Genomic DNA, 18,750 nt, shown 5'->3' with positions numbered 1-18,750 from the left:
GGACACTGAGTATCTTCACTAAGTTGGATGATTTAGTATAGAAATTGCGGTTTAGCTTTTAAATGCAAAAAAAAATCCGCGAAATTTTTTTTAATGTATATATATTTATGTTGAAGTGTGTGCACGCGCACACAGGTATTATATAATATAATATAATATACACTTCTGCTTGCTTCTCCAAATTTTGCCTTTAAGCCACATTGACCCTTACTCGGAATGGAATCAACACCATCACACTCCCCTACTTATGAGCTTTTCCAGGGAAAACAGTTGAAAGTACTGTATTTTCCAAACAACGTCTAACATTTCTATTGGATTTTCGCAAAATTAACCTCTGGCTTCCTTAGAACGTATCTGGTAACGAAATTTCATGTATGACTGGGTTCTCCTTCATTTCACTCAGGTAGTTACACAGTATTTGGAGCAATTATCTGCTTGAAGATTGTAGTCCACTGAATTAGTATGGGCACGGAATTTCAATTGATTTAAATGTAACTTCTCAACTAACGATTAATTAATCTCAAGTAAAAATGACAGAGTTTTGTGACAGCTCAGAGGGATAATCTTTGATTTTTTGCATAATCCTAATAAATTAACTTTTGAAAGAACAGTGGAAGAGATGAACTTGTGCGCAAGTTTTCGGTGCTGCACGATGCATTTAATAATGCTATAATCTTTGAAGATGCTATCCATTATGGAATGACTCCCAAGACGTCGAAATTGTAATTTTTATGAGCTGTTTTTCCATAGTCGTTAAATTTTGACGTTTCAAATGTCTGCAGCCATTGACCACAATCTACCCACATGTGACTAGCATCAATCTTGAAGTATTGAATCAGATCAGATGCACTGAATTTTAATTTAGTTGGATTACATACAGCTCTCGGAAATCAATTTTTTTTTTTTTATCTCACAAAAACAAAAAGTCAGAACTTAGTCACTTAACAGACCTGATATTTTCTCCAAAGCCTAATTTGTTTCCGGTATAATTCCAAACACCTGAATCCAACTATTAGTGCCAGAGTTATTATACTGAAGCCTTTTATATTTATATTTATATGCTGTATTGCCAAAATCGCCGATGTTCTTAATCGTTCTCCATTTTTATGCCATGTAAGCATTCCATCAGTAAATTTTAATGTCTCAAGGGAGACTGTCACATGCTTAGTATAACATGAACGAGATAATCATGATGGTGTTGGCATTTGCCATCTTCTAATGCTCGAGCCACACGCAAGTCGAGTATTCATGTAGAATCACTCCAATCCTATTAAAGGGTGGGGGATGGACTTATACGAATACTGTACTACATTTGAATTACTAGTTTTCGTTGAAAAAAAACTATTTCTAATAGAATTACTTTAAGAAGTGTAACTTGTTCGATTTTTGATACTTGATGGACAAAGAAAAATTACTGCTATTTTGATTTTTTATCTCCTGTTATTTTTTGGTGTTTTCTGTTTTTTAAGATGCTTTCAAACCATACCTGGTTTGAGTAATGGAATAAAACTAAATGACGACGGTTAAGGACACATCAAACACGGGCGGATCAAGCGGGTGTAAGATCTGGCGGCAGCCAGGGGTTCCGAATTTAATACAGACACACATTAAAGACCAGTCTGCCGAATGCGGTCTACATTCCTTGCGGTAGTCATTCTTTAAATTCAGTCGGCAATTTTGCTGCATAAAGTTGTAGCTCTGTACTTCAATATTTTATATTTGTGCAGAAATTATTTCCTTTTTTTTTTTTTTTTTTTTCCCTGATCAATTCATCGCTCGCAAATTTTGTGTAGAAAGCTGGGAAGTGTAAAAATGCTTTAACAGTTAAAAAAAAAAAAAAAAAAAAAGACACTAGATTTTCTGCGAGAGCAGATGCCGTACTGGCATTAAAAATTGGTTATAACCATATAAAAGAAGCCTTATCTAACATCTGCGCTTCAGATTCGAGAAAAAAAAAAAATAGTGGAAGCTACATCTTAAAGAAAATGAAATATGAAACGGCACAGATGACGGTAATTTTAACCTGGCTTTAGTAAGGTGGGTCCAGAGATCCTTATTAAGGCCGGGACACTATTTTACAGAGCGCCAATGCTACAAGCAAATCACTGCAATCAACTGAGTGTATACTCAATTTGTTATAGTGAAGCTCTAGTTCTCTTTGTAGCATATAAACGCTTTTTAGGGTCCTTTATCAGTTAGTTCCTGGAATTTAAACAAATACATGACAGGATCCCAATCTTTCCTGGAACGGGATTCATATAAAATAAAACAGCAGTCTCACCTTTCAAACATTGTATTGTAGATCCAATTGTGAATATAGACGCCTCTGGGTGTTTTTTTTTTTTTTTTTTGTGTATGTGTGTATGTATTATTATTAGCGTCCCTGAGACCTGAAATAGATTTCTTCACTGACGTGTGGAGTGAGTGTTTGTCACCGCTAAAAATTGATGACTTTTAACATAAGCCTTTTGGTCGAATTATATTACTTAATGTGCTTTTCTTAAATTCGCGAATCTTTTGTTATAGCAGTCGAATTGGCCCCCTTTTGTAGTGTTGTATCACGCCTATTTTTTGTTTCTATGTTGTAGACTTTCTGGAACGTTTTTTTTTTGATCTCGTTCCTTAATTGGAGGTCATTAAATTCACTTAAAATCTATTACAATGTTTTATTTTAATCAATCGGTGAAGCTCAAATCTTACAATGGCGACCAGCACCGTAAGATATTAATGTACACCATTAAAATTCAGTTGAAAGTGCACTTATATTCCATAATTGTGTGCATTTGTGACTTGCTATTGAATATTAATAAATTGTTAGACCTCTAATAAAATGTATATGATATGATATTACGTACTAAACTGAAGTCGAAGGCAAACCCAGTAAACATAAAGTACTTGAGGGTTTAATTGAACATCACACGAGAAACTGATAACGAGGCTGAACGTTGGGCAGCTCATGGAATTGTGTTGAGGGATGAGTCATAGGCTGGATTTGTTCTTGCTCAAGCAGCTGTTTAGATATTTTGAATGTTTTCAACCAGGTGACTTCCAGTTGGACACTCGAATAAAACAAATGCCTAAATATCGGATCATGGGTGTTCCAATACTCGTAAAGAGAGGACTTGCTGTATTTCAATAATTAAATGCCCAAATCACTTCAAATTACTTGGCGCTTTCTCAACTGTGTACTATAATAAGTACACTGGCGATCTCTTCCCCCTTTAGCAATGACGTGAATGCAAAGTAAAACGGTGTAAGCTGGAAACCCAGCAGACCACTAATACTGATTATATGGCCTAAGGAAAGGTCGATCAAACATTTCATTAAAAGAAAAAGATGGAAATAATTGCAGACTTCATATAATATCATAAAATTACATTTTGTAATAGTATTCTTCGACAGTGTCACCATTCGTTATCACGAATTAAGTCGTTTATGAAAAGTAAACGATTTGTTTTAATTTTGCATTTTAAAATGATCCTGCTGAAATTACAAATTTTAAGAGGTATGTGAAATACGAAATTTAATTCGATTAAGCCTAAAATAAAATTAAATCATTTGCCAATGAAATCACGGTTAGAATTATAACATGGAGGGGATCCATTTTCATTACTGCTTAAAAATATTATTCACATGGGAAAGCATGACTGGAAACCCCACCCGAAAGTGATAAGTGAGGAATTGGGGCTTCCTCATTCAAGCTTTCGACGTCGTAAAGAACATGCGTCACTTTAAGAACGCTGAGATAGTAGACATGCACCTCGTTTATCATATTATGTATCCAACTACTATTGAACTGTTCAGTTACGCCTAATAAAATATTTTACACTATTTATGCCTTGTGTTATTTCTGTATCTTTGTGTCCCTATTAGTACCTTCCGGTGGCGTTTCCGGTCATGCTTTCCTATGTGAATATGGTTGATTTTGATGTACTCTATCTCCCCTGAAAGTTTGTACGTGGAGTTTTGAACCACCCTGTATATTCCATCAAGTTAGTGAGAATTAATTAGTTTACAATAAAAATGATTCAACTGAAACCAAGATTTGCAGTGTATGACTTCATTTTTATTCTCTATGTCCCTGCATATTTTTCTAGGTAGGGGAGGAAGCCCATTTCCAATGGAATTCCCAGAACAGCGTACGATTTCGCTGAGAATCCTGAGATACAAAAATGTATTTTCTCTATACAGGTTTCCAAGAGCAAGTTCCAAAACTCCAGGGTCAATTCCATTAAAGATTAAAAAAAAAAAAAAAAAAAATTAATCGACATAAATCTGATTTTTTCTAACGATATTATTAAAAATATTAAATTACTTCCGCTGCCATGCTGATCAAATTAATCTAAAGAACTAACAAACGTCCGTTGATTGTTAACAATATAAACTTCTCGTGTTCATGATTTTAAATTAAATGGTTCCATATTTTTTATTTAATTTCCATACCTCGGCCAGCGCGCGCACACACACAAAAGATTTGTCTCCAGAGAATTATTAACTAGAGCTGGAAGATGCATATAATAATAATCCACGTACTTCACAGGCCCTTAAGGCCTACGACTTGCCCATAGCTTTCTACCATAATTTTAGAATAAGTTGGTTAGTCCTGCAAAATGTTTTGTGTGAAAATTGAGATTTTCCAGTATACAACCTTCTGATCGGTTCTTCTAGGGTATATGTTTTTCTGATCGGTTTGCCTAGTTGTAGGATAAAACCCACAGTTCATAGGAGGGAAAATCCTACACCACTATAGGAGACTGGCTAACTCACTTTCCATTGAAAACCCCGACAATGGCTCTTCGCTTCCCAGACCCTAACTACGGATATAGTTTCTGTAAAATGCATCTACGGTAGATTCATTTTTGTAGTGTAGTTTGCATAAAGTCAAACTTGGTTAAATCTTGTATTCATTCTTTAATTGCGCAGCTTAAAATGGAATTCAGAATACTTAAGAAACTTTAAATATTTTATATGTTGACATTATACTGAACAAGTGCGTTTCCCTATTATCAGTTTTTCGAAGTTTCTGGTTATTTGCTTTCAGGTTGTACACTGGATAAGTCGTTAATACGAAATTAAACGAATGTCGTTAATAAAATACGAGGAAAATGTACGGAATGTTTTTTTTCTTCCCAATAATTAAAATACATCAAAACATTTGTAAAGTTTCTTCTCCGATGTTCTGTTCCATCACCCCACAAATACTTGGACTATTTTGTAGGTGATCTAGATTCAGATTTTATAAGAATCAATGCAGGAAAGATGACTGAGCAATAACAGACAAACATTTCATGTTACCCATATCGTTTACTTCATTTGTTTTTTGTTAATAACATTTGTTTCAAAATTTTAATTCGTGTTATAATTCAAAAGCATATATACACTTCCTTGTTGCTATTTCACTTCAAACTCACTTTTATTTTCCACTAATTTCTTCAGGGAGAGAGAATCCTTTCATAAATTCTTCAACCTCTCTTACCGATCTAACTGAAACAGGTATTTCCAATCATTGAACGTTTCATCTAGTTGGGTAAAAACCAATGTCGGGTTTTCCAGATTTATTCTCGATCCCAAAATAAAATACAATCGCCCGCTTTCCAAAAAAGGAGCACATACGGATGCGCCTCCAGGTAAACTAGTGACCCACATAAGCACGGGTCATCGACCAGCCTAAGTGGCAGCGTTTATAAATCTGAACTGAATGAATAGAAGTGTAGAGACTGCAAGAAGCAAAACAAGGTCAAGTGAAGAAGGTAAAAACTGTTTATCTCCTGACACACAAGCGGATTTTCTTAGCCAAACTGTCAAAGCCACCCCGGAGTTGTTGATGTTTAAGGGTGGCGCGGACTATTTTGAATTAGCAAAACGTATTTATATAGTAATATTTACATATCTTAAGATCCCTGTTGCTTAAGAATTTGAACTAATAGTCTAGTTCAAGGTTTCCCAAACTTTTTTTTTCCGTGGCCCGGTTATTTTAATTCTTCATCTTCGTGACCAACTAAAACTTTTATGGCCAATAGGTAAAATAAAACAGATTTGAATGTTCATAGAGTTTTCATTTATTATTATTATAATAAAGAAGAATTTACTCTTACAAAAATATAAAGAAATTAAATTAAAGCCAAGTAATTTATTAATGAGAAGTGTGATTCTGTTGTTTGTTAACTAGAAACTTCAGGTTTGGAGGAAAAGATGATAACTTTATTCTTAAATCCAGTTCGACTTCCAATCGGTTTCTATATTTATTTTTTAGAAAAATCAGTGTTAAAAAGCCTGTTTCATACTTATAGGTTGTGACAAAAGGCATTAGATATTTTATCGCTTTTTCTGCTAAAACTGGGCACTCCTGACGGCAAGACAGCCAAGAATCCATCAGTTGTATTGTGTTGAAGATGTCTTTGAGTGCCGTATCAGACGACAATTCAATTATAGATTCAATATCTGAATCCGGCAATTCTGTCACAGATTCTGCGTTCACAGTAAAAGGGTTCCTTATCCATGCTTTGTTGCTGCTGATTGGGGGTGGGATATTCCTTCAGGCTTGCCTGCAGTCTTAGCATATGTACAATTTATATTCCTAGCATATTCCTTGATAACAGCTGAAATCTCATTCGGCATGGAACTCATATTATACTATTTTTGTAATTCTGTTAACTTTGTAAAAGATTTGTAATTCCCTGCTTCCACATGACGGGACCACAAATTGAGTTTTTTTTTTTTTTTTTTTTTTTTTTTTTGTTGCAGCTTCCACCTTCTCTTGCACTTTAAAGACAGTTCCATTGCTACCTTGTAATGTCAGAATTAAATTATTCAAAAATCAAAAATGTCACAAAGGTAGGCAACCTTGATTAACCAATTGACATCATGAAAACTGTCTTTGAATTCAAATATTACATCCCTAGCCGTTGGGGGATGTTGGTCTAAGAACATTAAAACTTCATTCTTCATTTCAATAAGTCTTCTTTAAAACATTCCCTCTTGACAGCCATCGCACTTCGCAGTGTAAAAGATGTTCATGTTCACTCCCCATTTCTTTGCACAACGCAGAGAATATTCTTGAATTCAATGGACGAGATTTTATAAAGTTTATAAATCGTACCCACTCTTGCACAGTTGCATTTAAGACTGTGTATGGGTGCATTGTAGCATTCACAGAGAAGCATTGGACGTCAAAAGAATGGACGGCCAATGCTTTCTCTGTGAATGCTGCAATGCACCCATACACAGTCTGGTACTACGACTTTGATCTTCGGGAAAAAGTCTAGTACGTGCGCCTGCCATTGCGCGGGTTCCATCGCTACTCAATCCCATACATTTCTTCCATTCAATGCCCTTTTCATTGATGTAATTTGCAATCAAATTAAATTTTTCTTCAGCTGTTGTTCTTGTTGTCAGAGGTTTAGAAAAAAGAAATTCTGTGTGAGTTGTATTGTCACAATCGTATCTCACAAAACAAAATAAATGGGCATTGTCCGATATGTCTGTACTTTAATCGACTTGGAAGGGAAAAAAAATTGCACTCTTTTAAGTGACCTACGAACAGTTTCTTCGATATTATCTGCCATCTCCATGATTCCACGCTTCACTGTGTTATTTGATAGCGTCAGCATAATTACTTGGCTCTCCTGTTTTTATCACATATATTCGAGATGCTAACATTTTCATTGCTGGAACTATTAATTTCTCGGTAACTGTGTGAGGATAACCAGTTTCGGCAATTAATTTTGATATTTCATAAGAAGCCATTACAAGGTTTTCAGACCGAGCTCCCTGAGAAAAATCCGAAGACAGTCTTCTTGGAAGCGAATGCTATAGATGTGCTATAGTTCTCTCTTTTTATTTATAAAGAAATCTATTGGCTTATTACTGTAGTTCGGATATTTCAATTCCAAATGTCGCTTCAACTTTGAAGGTCTCATGGACTCGTTTGAAAGTGCCACACAACCAGTAACACATAATGGTTTGTCATCAGCGCCCTTGATGAAACCGAATTGTATGTAATCCTCAATATACTGTCGGGTCCAGTACATCTTTTTTTGTAAGAGTAATAGACAACACATCGTGCGGCCGTTTGTTAGTGCTGTTCTCAGAACTCGTGCCAGGCTGCACGTCACTCGATTGTTCATTGGTGCTAATCGAAGAGTTTGTAATCGGCACATTGTTTGTTTGTTGTTTTACTATCCATTTATCCATCGTTCAATGGGTAATGGCAAGCGAGATGAAGAAAGAATGAAATAAATTATTTAGAAACAATTATAATAATTACGGTTGTTCAGCCGAACCCACCGGGCAAGGTACACGTAATCAGTAAATACAAAAAAAAAAAAATGCTCTCTCTCCATGCTTAACTGAAACTGAACAAGCAGAGTGAGTACGTGGCGGGCGAGTAAAACAAACGCCAGACCGCCAAACGATTCGGCTGATGGCGCAGTTGCCGCCGCGCAGCCTCGCCATTAGTTGAGCTACTTTGCCGCGAACAAAGAGACTGTGAAATGGCCACGCGGACGCGGATGAAGCTCGTTTTTCGTCTCTATTAATTAAATTATTTATTCATTAGTCCCGATTAAACGCTATTTAGTTGTATTTTAGAGTTTCGTGAAAAAAGAAAACCCCAAAACGAAACACCTAGGTTTATCGAGAGTTTTTTTAGGCGGCCTGGCATTTAGCTTTCGTGACCCGGTGCCGGGTCGTGACCCACTATTTGGGAAACGCTGGTCTAGTTGATGTCTAGCTGAAAAAACAGAGCGAACATTTGTGATGTGTTATTTTCCTTGTATGCAATCTCTTCTCCCTTTTGTCTCTCAGATGACTGTGTTTTAATGAAAACGAAGAGAGAAAATTAATAGTATTTACAACCCTTCCTCCACCTGCAGCTAGTTGTTGCATTGTATTTCAAGGAATGCCTCAAACCCTGTTATGTAAACCACGTTAAAATATATATTATGACACCTCTATTTTAGAATTAAACATTGATATGTTTCTTTCTAAAATCGGTCTTGTCCCGATGATATATTCTCTTCTTAAACGTGGCCTATATTGCAATATAAGATAGATAAATGCATCCCTGAAATCTGTATTATAATGATAGTTGAGAGAGTATAGATGCTTGCAAAGAACGGACTTCGAAAGAGGCGTTATTGTATAGTAACCTATTAGTAACATCAGTAAAAGACAGCGTTGCTCAAAATCAAGCAGTAGCAACATTATTAGCGAATGAAAATGAAAAGGTGTTCAGCCAGATAGACTAAAGGGTGCTCAGAAATTTGGCATGGCAATCTCTCCAATGTAGAAATAATCAACCCAGGATTTCAAAGGATATCAAGTTTTGCAATGGAGCACTACGTAAAGAGTTGAACATTTTGGTTTCTATGGAAGGACACGCACATCAACCATTGCAATCCTGCTCATATGATTGATCCTTAGGGTTTGAACGTGTGTAATATGGAACCATGAATCATGCTGAAACGTTTTGCAATTGGAAGGGTGTGTGTAAATATGAATGTGAAAGATGCGTAGGGAATGACTCAGACCCGTGTATTAACTCCTGGAAGAAAGGACTTATTAATATTCAACACTTCTAGATAATGCAATACTTTCTATTTTGTAGAATTTTATGGAATTGACCAATGTCACTGTCATGTTGAGAGAAACATAGGGTCAATTCCATAAAATTGACCATCATGCACATCATATAGATGTGCATGTGGAAAACTTCACCAACTTGCATAGAGTTCAGATCTGAATCCAATATAATGCCTTTGGTAGGGAGTGGAACTTCTGGTGTAGGATAGAACAATGTGTCCAACAGTGGTTCATGGAATGATGGGCTCCCGTTGTAAGAAAAATATCCCAAAATACGTAACTAATTATCACCAACTGGTGAAGAATATACCTGGACAGGTGAAAAAGTGTGGAGGGTCAAAGCTGGACTTGAATGCTATCGACGTTTATGAAGTTTAGGTTTTTGTCAAATGTAGTGCTACCTAATATTTATTTTAATATAAGTAAGCTAGGAGAGTACTTTTAAAAGCCAAAGCATTTCCTTAGAAAATTTGAAAATGTTCAGATTACTAAAATTATCACGAGCAACATTCAAGCAGGGCCGAATCTACCGACGGTGCAACACGTGCATTTGCAGGGTGGGAGGAGAGTGTTTTGGGCTGCAAAATTAGCCTAAACTATACGAAAAATAAATAATAAAGAAGTCATTTATTCCTTCTCTGTTGAAACCAGACTTCAGGATGTCGTTAGTTAAATTTTTACATAATAAAACTTCATTGTACTGTATTTTAAAAATCATAATAATTTAAGATAATGTATCACAGTAATGTATTATGTTGCGTTTAATATCTCCATGTCAGTGTTAATATCAGACGATGTGACAATAGCAGAACACCTTCTATCTTGCATTTATTTCCGATTCCATTATTGGCCGTGAGTTGAACTTGACCTGAAGTTAAAATACACGTATGTTTATCAAAATTGTTTAACGAAAGTACAGTAATATATCCTTAACGAATATAGAATTACAAGATTGGAATATATATAAAATTTTCGAATGATTGAATTAATTTAAAATTTTGTACGACTTGACAATGGTCGTCTTCCACGTGCGATTTTCGTTGTTTCTTATTTGTAAGCGAGAATCCGACAGTCCACAGTGCAGTGGTGTGATGACTGTGTATTTTCGTGTTTTACATTGAGTGAGCCCAGGGAATGCAGCCGATCCAGAAGTAATCTTCAACGATACTTTAAATGCAGACGCTGTTTTTTCCCAAGCGGCAAGCGTAGTCTTTCAAAACTAAAGCTTATTAAAACTTATTTACGTTCTACAGTGGCCAAAACTCGATTGGAAGGTCTTGCCATGATTTCAATTAAACATGAAATCGATCAGAAAGGAGACTACACTTGCTCTATTTGTGATCGTGTGAATATGAAAGCAGGAAAAGTTTCGTTTCAAATAGTAGGTTTACATTTTAACAGTGAAAATGTAAATTAACTTATGTTAAGACATGACACCGGTTCTAAAATCTAAAAAAATATATATTTACCATAGTTACGTGTTTGTGATTTACAGGTTCTTCATTCTACATGACGTGATGAGCATTACTTACATGTAAGTTAATAGTAAGACATTCTTTTCTTTATTTCTTTTAATCCTTTAACGGTGTTCGATGAATATACTCGTCATATGAAAAAATAAATCCCTTTGTGGCAAAAATTTTAATTTTTGTCACAATAAAAATTAAAAAATATATTTTTCTTATTATTGTAATGGAATCTAATGATCAATGATTTTTTGCATACTTTATGAAAATAATGTTGTATGCGAAGCAAATAAAATACCACTGCATACAATTCCGCAATTCAAATAATTTCTCTGAGAACTGTGTAACTGGCGTCTAATTTTCTCCCGAAAATAATGAAAACTCTACGAAAAACTTTAAAAAAAGATCGCGCAACCCCTCCTAATTTGTAGTGTTTTTAGCAAGTCGAATCCGATATTTTATAAACTATAATGGTACCGCAAATTGCTATACTTTTTTCTATGCGGATTTTTCATGTTTTTTTTTTAAAAAAAAAAAAACAATATTTTTTAGGTTGTGTTGATAGTATTTGTGATATTAATGAATTTTGGAGCAATAAAATTATTGATTCTTCAAATAAACTAACTTTTAATAATTGCCACTTTGTTATAATTTAATTAAAATTTACAGCAGGCTCATTTACTCTGCGTTTGACGAGTATACTCGTCTTCGCTTGATTTTAATTACCAATGCAAATGCACATTTTCAGAATAAAATTCCACCTTTAAAGGGTTAATTTTCTCTCTCTCTCTCTCTCTCTCTCTCTCTCTCTCTCTCTCTCTCTCTCTCTCTCTGTGTGTGTGTGTGTGTAAGAAATATAGTTTATGATCATTTTTCATTAGCTAATGCATTTTCATTAGCTAATGCTGCTATTTAGAATTTATGATCAGACACGTTGAAGCCTAGCTTAAAATCATGGCTCTTAAGACGTCATTAAAAGAGTTTTTTTAGGGGGAAGAGCGGCAAAATATGCTATTGCTCGGGGCGATAAAATTCCTAGGACCCACCCTGCATTCAAGAATACAATTAAACATTAATCAATGTTAATCAGGCTGTTTTTTTCCATACAAGAGGATGAAATCTTTAATCTGTGTTATTACTTCCAGGTTATGGAAGAAACTGCTGTACACTTTAATTTACCTCTTTTGATTTCATCTGCATAATAAATGCAAGTCTTCTGAGCAATCTGGAAAACATTATTCATAAATTTCCTTAAATGACGCCATAAAAAATGGAAGTGTAAAATTCTGACCTTAGCAAGGTCAGAATTTTATACTTTGTAAAAGGTCCAAAAATTCTTTAATGAACTCACGAACAGAATTTAGTATCTTAAGCTGTAATACGAAAAAAAGTCCCAACATCTTGGACTCAGGGCTACTTAAACGCTAACTAAAGCTACTTCCATGCTGCAAAAGTATAGCTTCTTGGCTAAGTTGGGAAATATTTTGATTCAGCAGTTACGAGTACATATAAAATATTAAAAATTACAAAATTTCCAATTATAGAAATAAATGCTAGAAATTTTAAAGCAAGAACTGTGTATTGACAATTTTTTCTTAAAAGAATATGGCATGAAATGGGAAAGGAGTAGAGGATCTGAAGCTCTGACATTATGACACAGAGGAAATCCAAAAGTTATGACGTGTAACCTCTGAAATGTCTCTAGCTGGCAAATAATTAGTCTAAACTAACACATGTTCGGTTTGGTACAGATTCCTAAAGATGTCGGATTGCACTACATCTACAACATGGCAGACATTCATTGGACAGTCCTTTAACTGGCTCAGATTTGAGGACTTTGCTCCCAGGTGTTTTTCTAGCATGTCCCATACATTCTCAATGGGGTTCAGATCCTGGTTTTATGGTGGCCAGGGAAGATGGTGGAAGTTGCTGCCATGCTTGCTGAACCACTGCTGGACAGTTCTTGCGCGATGGACAGTAGCATTGTCGTCCATGAAACAACCGTCACATGTTGAATAAAAAGTCAACATTGCAGGATAGCCTTGATCGGCAAAAATGTTGAGATATTCCTTGGAGCATGCTCGACCCGTTCCGTACCAACAGAACATTTTCCATAGCATGACTGATACCACCTCCAAAGCCTTGGGTTGTATTTAGAAGGCAAGCTGGGTTCATTGCTTCATGGAGCTCCCGCCCGACTCTCTTCCTATCGTCAGTACAAAACAAGGTGTACCATGACTCGTCGGGTCACATGACATTTTTTCATTCTTCAAGTGTCTTGTTACCAGTGGCGGCTCGTGGCTTGAAATCGTGGGGATGCAGCAACTTTCGAAATATATATATACACTGTAAGTACAGTGAATACGTGTTTGGATAAAATATCAAAATTACGGTAAAAATTTAAAAATAAAATGAAACATGGAACAATATTGTTTATTATCGATAAAGTTTAGTATAATTCAAAATTACTTAAAAATAAAATATCTTCTTGTTTTGTTTCATGAAAAAATATTGTTTATTATCGATAAAATTATACAGTTTAGTATAATTCAAAATTACTTAAAAATAAAATATCTTCTTGTTTTGTTTCATGAAAAAATATTGTTTATTATCGATAAAATTATACAGTTTAGTATAATTCAAAATTCCTTAAAAATAAAATCCATTATCATAACCCCAATAATGTTCTAAAATAAAAACTATAACAAATGTTATGTCTTTAATTGTAATGTCCAAATATTTAAAGAGACGGAGTAAACACGATATGCACTACGAACATTCTACTACTGGCGCAAACTGTAATATAAACAACAGTGGAACTACGCGACGGACAGTGCCGCATTACGCTAATAGCTCGTATCTCTATTTATATTTATACTATGACGTGCACATGCTTGTGCGCGTAAAAATATTACTCTGTGGTAAACACGGTGCTGCTAGCATCGTTCGCCCTCCTAAGTGCTACAAGATAGATTTTTATTATATTTTATACAAAATAAGAGAATTGTATAGAATTGTTGATGATAAAATTAAATATTACATGCAAATATAAATAAATTAATAAATATATTTATATATCAAGAAAAATTGGGGGTACTGCAGTTTCACAGTGCCTATGCACGAGCTGCCCCTGCTAGTTACGGTGTTCCTCACACCACTGTAGACGAACTTTCTGGTTTTTTGCAGATATCAGTAGTTTTGAATTTCCATGCATGGTTTGGTTAGATATGGGTCGGGAGCAGCCTTCATCAAATGCGTCGGTCAATTTGCTGCACACAAAGTTCAGACGACGGCGATCTCGTTCCAACAGACTATATTAGGATCACAGTTACGCCTCTTAGACAAGCAATGAGGGTTATTTGTCCACTGGTTAAGCAGCCAGGATATCTTATCTTTTGAGAAACTAGTCATCGTGGCTCTAACCGGACAGGCACCCACAATAAGTCCTTTATCGAATCCCAAAAGACCTTTTGTTTTTCCCATTGTGATCAGCAGTGTTGACAATTAATGACCAACAGCATTCCAAAATAGTTGCCTGGGACACGTGGTGATGCACATGACCAAGTATTTTGCATATATGCTTCTTAAGTGACGTTTGCATATATCTGCATTAAAGTTTCTAATTCATTAACCGGCTAAGTGCATGTCCCTTAATTTATGAGACCACTATCTCACATTGAGTTAAAATAACTATAAAACTATAAAATTTGCATCCACAGCACTAGGCCGCTTGAAGAAAGGCGGTCTAAGTTCGATTCTATCAACAATTAAAGGATCTTTTATAAAAATAAAAGGCGTTACTGAATTTTTTAAAATAAATCTTTCTAATCTTTTTTAAATAAACACAAAAAAACACAGAAAAGGACACTGTTCTATAAATAAATATTAAAATAACATATTATATTTTCTAAACAATAATCTTTATACTGTTCCTCCTATTGTTATTATTTATTAACGTCTTTTTCTTCTCGAAGACGGGTGAAAAAGGTTATCTCCGCTAAATGAGGCAGGCCCATTATGCTACTAGTAGTTTGTAATAATTGTATTAGAAAAGTGAATATTAAATGCAGCATTATTTCATTTGCTAATTTGCATTACAAATTAGTAATGCAAATTGCTAAAAAGTTTCAAATTGCATTACTAATTTGAATATTAAATGCAGCATTATTTCATTTGCTAATTTGCATTACATTTCCAAATGTAATTTTTGCATCGCTGAACTGAAGCCTTTTGGGTCTTTATTTGTTTTGTAATAATGTGTTGGCTCACGAGAGTACTCCAGGTACATGTTTTTCAGATATCATTACATAATATGATGTAATGATATCTGAATTGATATGTAATGATATGATGTGTTTTGTCGAAAATTATCTTGACAAAGTCCAGCTATTATTAATTATTCAACAGATGGCTTGATGATCACAAATTGTGCGCCGGCCTGCTTAGCCTATCCGCTCTTCTGCCAAAAGGCTGCGGGTTCGAATCCTGCCGTGGCCGTGGGTTTCCATAGCCGTGGATTCCATCACTTAGGCATTGTTATACTGGTAGTTTCCCATTGTGATCAACACTATTGACGTTTGCTGACAATCAGTATTCTTAAATAGTTGCCTGAAACATGTGGTGATGTAAGTGACCAAGTATATGCGCTGCATAAGTGACGTTTACCTACATTTGGAAAAAGAGTTCTAATTCAGTGGTTGGTATGTGTACCTACCTCCACTTTGAAAACTCCACATGGAATCAAATCACAACGTGTTTGTTCTCAATAAACGAATTAAGAAATTAACACTTGTGGGAATAGCCTGTGTAGTTTATTAGTTTTACTAAGCTGATTTTCGACTGTATTCCGATTTAATCAATCTCTGGCACTGGTAAGCGGTTTTGTTTCTCCCGGAAACAGGATTTTGGCCTGGAAATTCCACAAAATCGACCTCAGAACCCACGCTATTTTTAGACAGTAAACATAGTATTAAGATTAGGGATCATGCGATGGCGGCACTTCTCAACTGCCTGTCTTCACTGGATACCATGCATAATTAGTGATTGTCTTACAGAAGCTATCTATGATTGGCTAACAATGGAAATTGAACTTCTTCCTCAGTCTCCAAAAGTTAGATAGAGATAAAATGGCATTGCCTACTCCCTACACGGAAATAAAATGGGTTAGCTGATTTTTTGATAACACCAGTGGGAGTATAGCGACATATAATTCGAAAGTTTTATTGGAATAGAGTAATAAGGAATTTGTACAACCCTGTGGAAGTGGTAATTGCAACCATAGTGGTAGGTGACTTGAAGAAAGCCTCTTGGAGTTCGAATCTAGTCGTCGACTAGAGGAAATTTTTCAAACCCTTTCTAACCTTTTCAAAGAAAGTTTGAATGGTACGCGAACTGGTCGATGTCAGGCAGGTACTGATATTATCCCACACTATCTCAGATTTTTTATCGCAGTTCTGAAGCTAATAAATTTCATTAACAGGCTAACAGGACACCTTCCAGAAAATTCTGATTTTCAGTTTTGTATCTCACAAGAATCAACTGTAGAACTCAAACTATTTATAATAATAATAATAATAATAATAATAATAATAATAATAATATGATTCTCAGGATTTCAGATCATGAGACAGCAGCAGCCTGCAGTATTCTCATCCCGAAGCCTCTCATCCGCGAGTCCAGATACTTACTGATTTCTAAACGTTGGTAAGTTAGGGTAAATTAGCTCTCTTTACACCTTTTAGAATAAAAAAATCAGCTAATGCCTTTTATTCTCTTATAGGGAGTAGGCGAAGCCGTTTAGTCCTATCTAACTTTTGGAGACTGAGCAGGCAGTTCAATTTCCACTGACACAAAATCAGAGATAGCTGGTCCAAGGCTATCACTAATTTAGGAAGCCTGGAGGGAAGAGACAGCTCAACAAGTGCCGCCATCTGGTATTCTTAACCCTAACACAATATTTTCAATATCTGAAATAGTGTGGGTTCTACAGTCGATTTTCTTGAATTTACCGGACGAAAAACCCGAGTTTCTGGAATAAAAACTCTCTTACCAATGCCGGAGATCGACTAACTGGGGAACTGGTCAAAAAAAAAGGCTTAGAAAAAGTTCCTCTAGTCAGCGACTAGAATCGAATTATTTTTAAGTTGTTTTTTTCCTCTTAAACAGGCAATTTGGCCAGATACATTTGTGGAGTGCAATCGTCAGACACTCGTTAAGTGTTCTAGGACCAAATAAGTCATTTATTCTCCATAAAGAATAGACGGGTCCTTGTTGGACCTATCTAACTTTTGGAAACAGAGGGAAGATGAATCTCCATTTTATCTTATCAGAGAAAGCCAGCCTGAGGCTATTACTAATTTTAAATTGCATCTTGTAAAGACAAATAGAGAAGTCCACCATCCCCTAGTATATATCCATAATGCAATATATTATTGTTGGAATAGTTTGGGTTATAATTTTGATTTTGTTTAGTTCATGGGATAAAGAACTCCACCTGGGCAAAAAACCTGCTTGTCCATGTTTAAGATTGACTAAAATGAGAACTGTGGAAGTAAGGGTTAAGAAAGAGTTCCTCTAGTTAGTGACTAATGTCGGACTAATATATATATATATTTATTTAGAGAGTATTATATATATATATATATATACTAGGGGGGGACACCCCCTGGCGCCTATGGCACCCAACTCCCCCCGAGTTCCGGGCTGGTAGGCCGGTTCTCCTTGAATTCTGATGACTCGAATTTTGAAGACTCGATACTCAGGGTAGCCCCTGAGTTTCAAAACGTTTCAAAAAACGTGACATACAGACGTGACCATGACATACAAACATGACATAAAAAGGCTTATCATTATATATATATATATAGAGAGAGAGAGAGAGAGTTGTCTCCGGCTATATATATATATACTCCCATGGTGACCCAATCCATATTGGGAGAGTGTATTTATACTTGGGTGAATAAATGTATGAAGGTGGAGGTCAATCACAAACATCCATGCCTATGCGCGATTCGAATTCGCAGCCTCTTGGCTAGAGAGCAGATACGCTAACCACTTGGCCAACCAGGACAAAATAGTTAAACGAGGCAGGCTAATCCACCTACTTCGAAGCTGGTTTTAGCTTTTCTGAAGAGAGTAGGATTAGCCTTCACAATTTATGTTCTTTGGTACTGTTTATGGATGGAATGTAAGAGTTGTATGCTAGTGATTTCTGATGGGATATAAGTGTTAATGCTATATTAACTGTGTTAATATAGTATTAATGTTCTGTAGTTGTCTATGTGTTTTAAATTTCTTGGTAGTTTGTTGAGTAGCGTGGGTATTAGATGTGGTCTCAAAAGAACCGTATGAGTTGATGAATGGTCTAGGGATGTAGAGAGTTGTTGTCGGTCCTATTATGTGATATGTGTCTCTGTTGTTACGATAGGTGATGTTGAAGTAATTCCTTAGTAACATTATGTAGTGTTTCAGATTTGTAATGCTCAGGATTCTGTGTATCACCATACGCGGTTCAGATATTGGCTGTTTGCATAAGGTCTCCAAATCAATGTTGACACAATTTTCCTATGTGATATTTCTAATTTTCTTAGGTGGCTGTAAATTTGTTGTGTTTGCATAGACCATTATACCATACCTGAGTATAGATTCGCAAATACCGATATAGGAGTTTTTTTAATTTTTTAAAATTTTAGATGGAATTATG

This window comes from Typopeltis vanoorti, chromosome 2 (genome assembly GCF_054136105.1).
Source record: "Typopeltis vanoorti isolate ZY-2024b chromosome 2, IOZ_Tvanoo_1.0, whole genome shotgun sequence".
NCBI classification, from domain to species: domain Eukaryota; kingdom Metazoa; phylum Arthropoda; class Arachnida; order Uropygi; family Thelyphonidae; genus Typopeltis; species Typopeltis vanoorti.
This window is presented reverse-complemented; position numbering follows the sequence as displayed.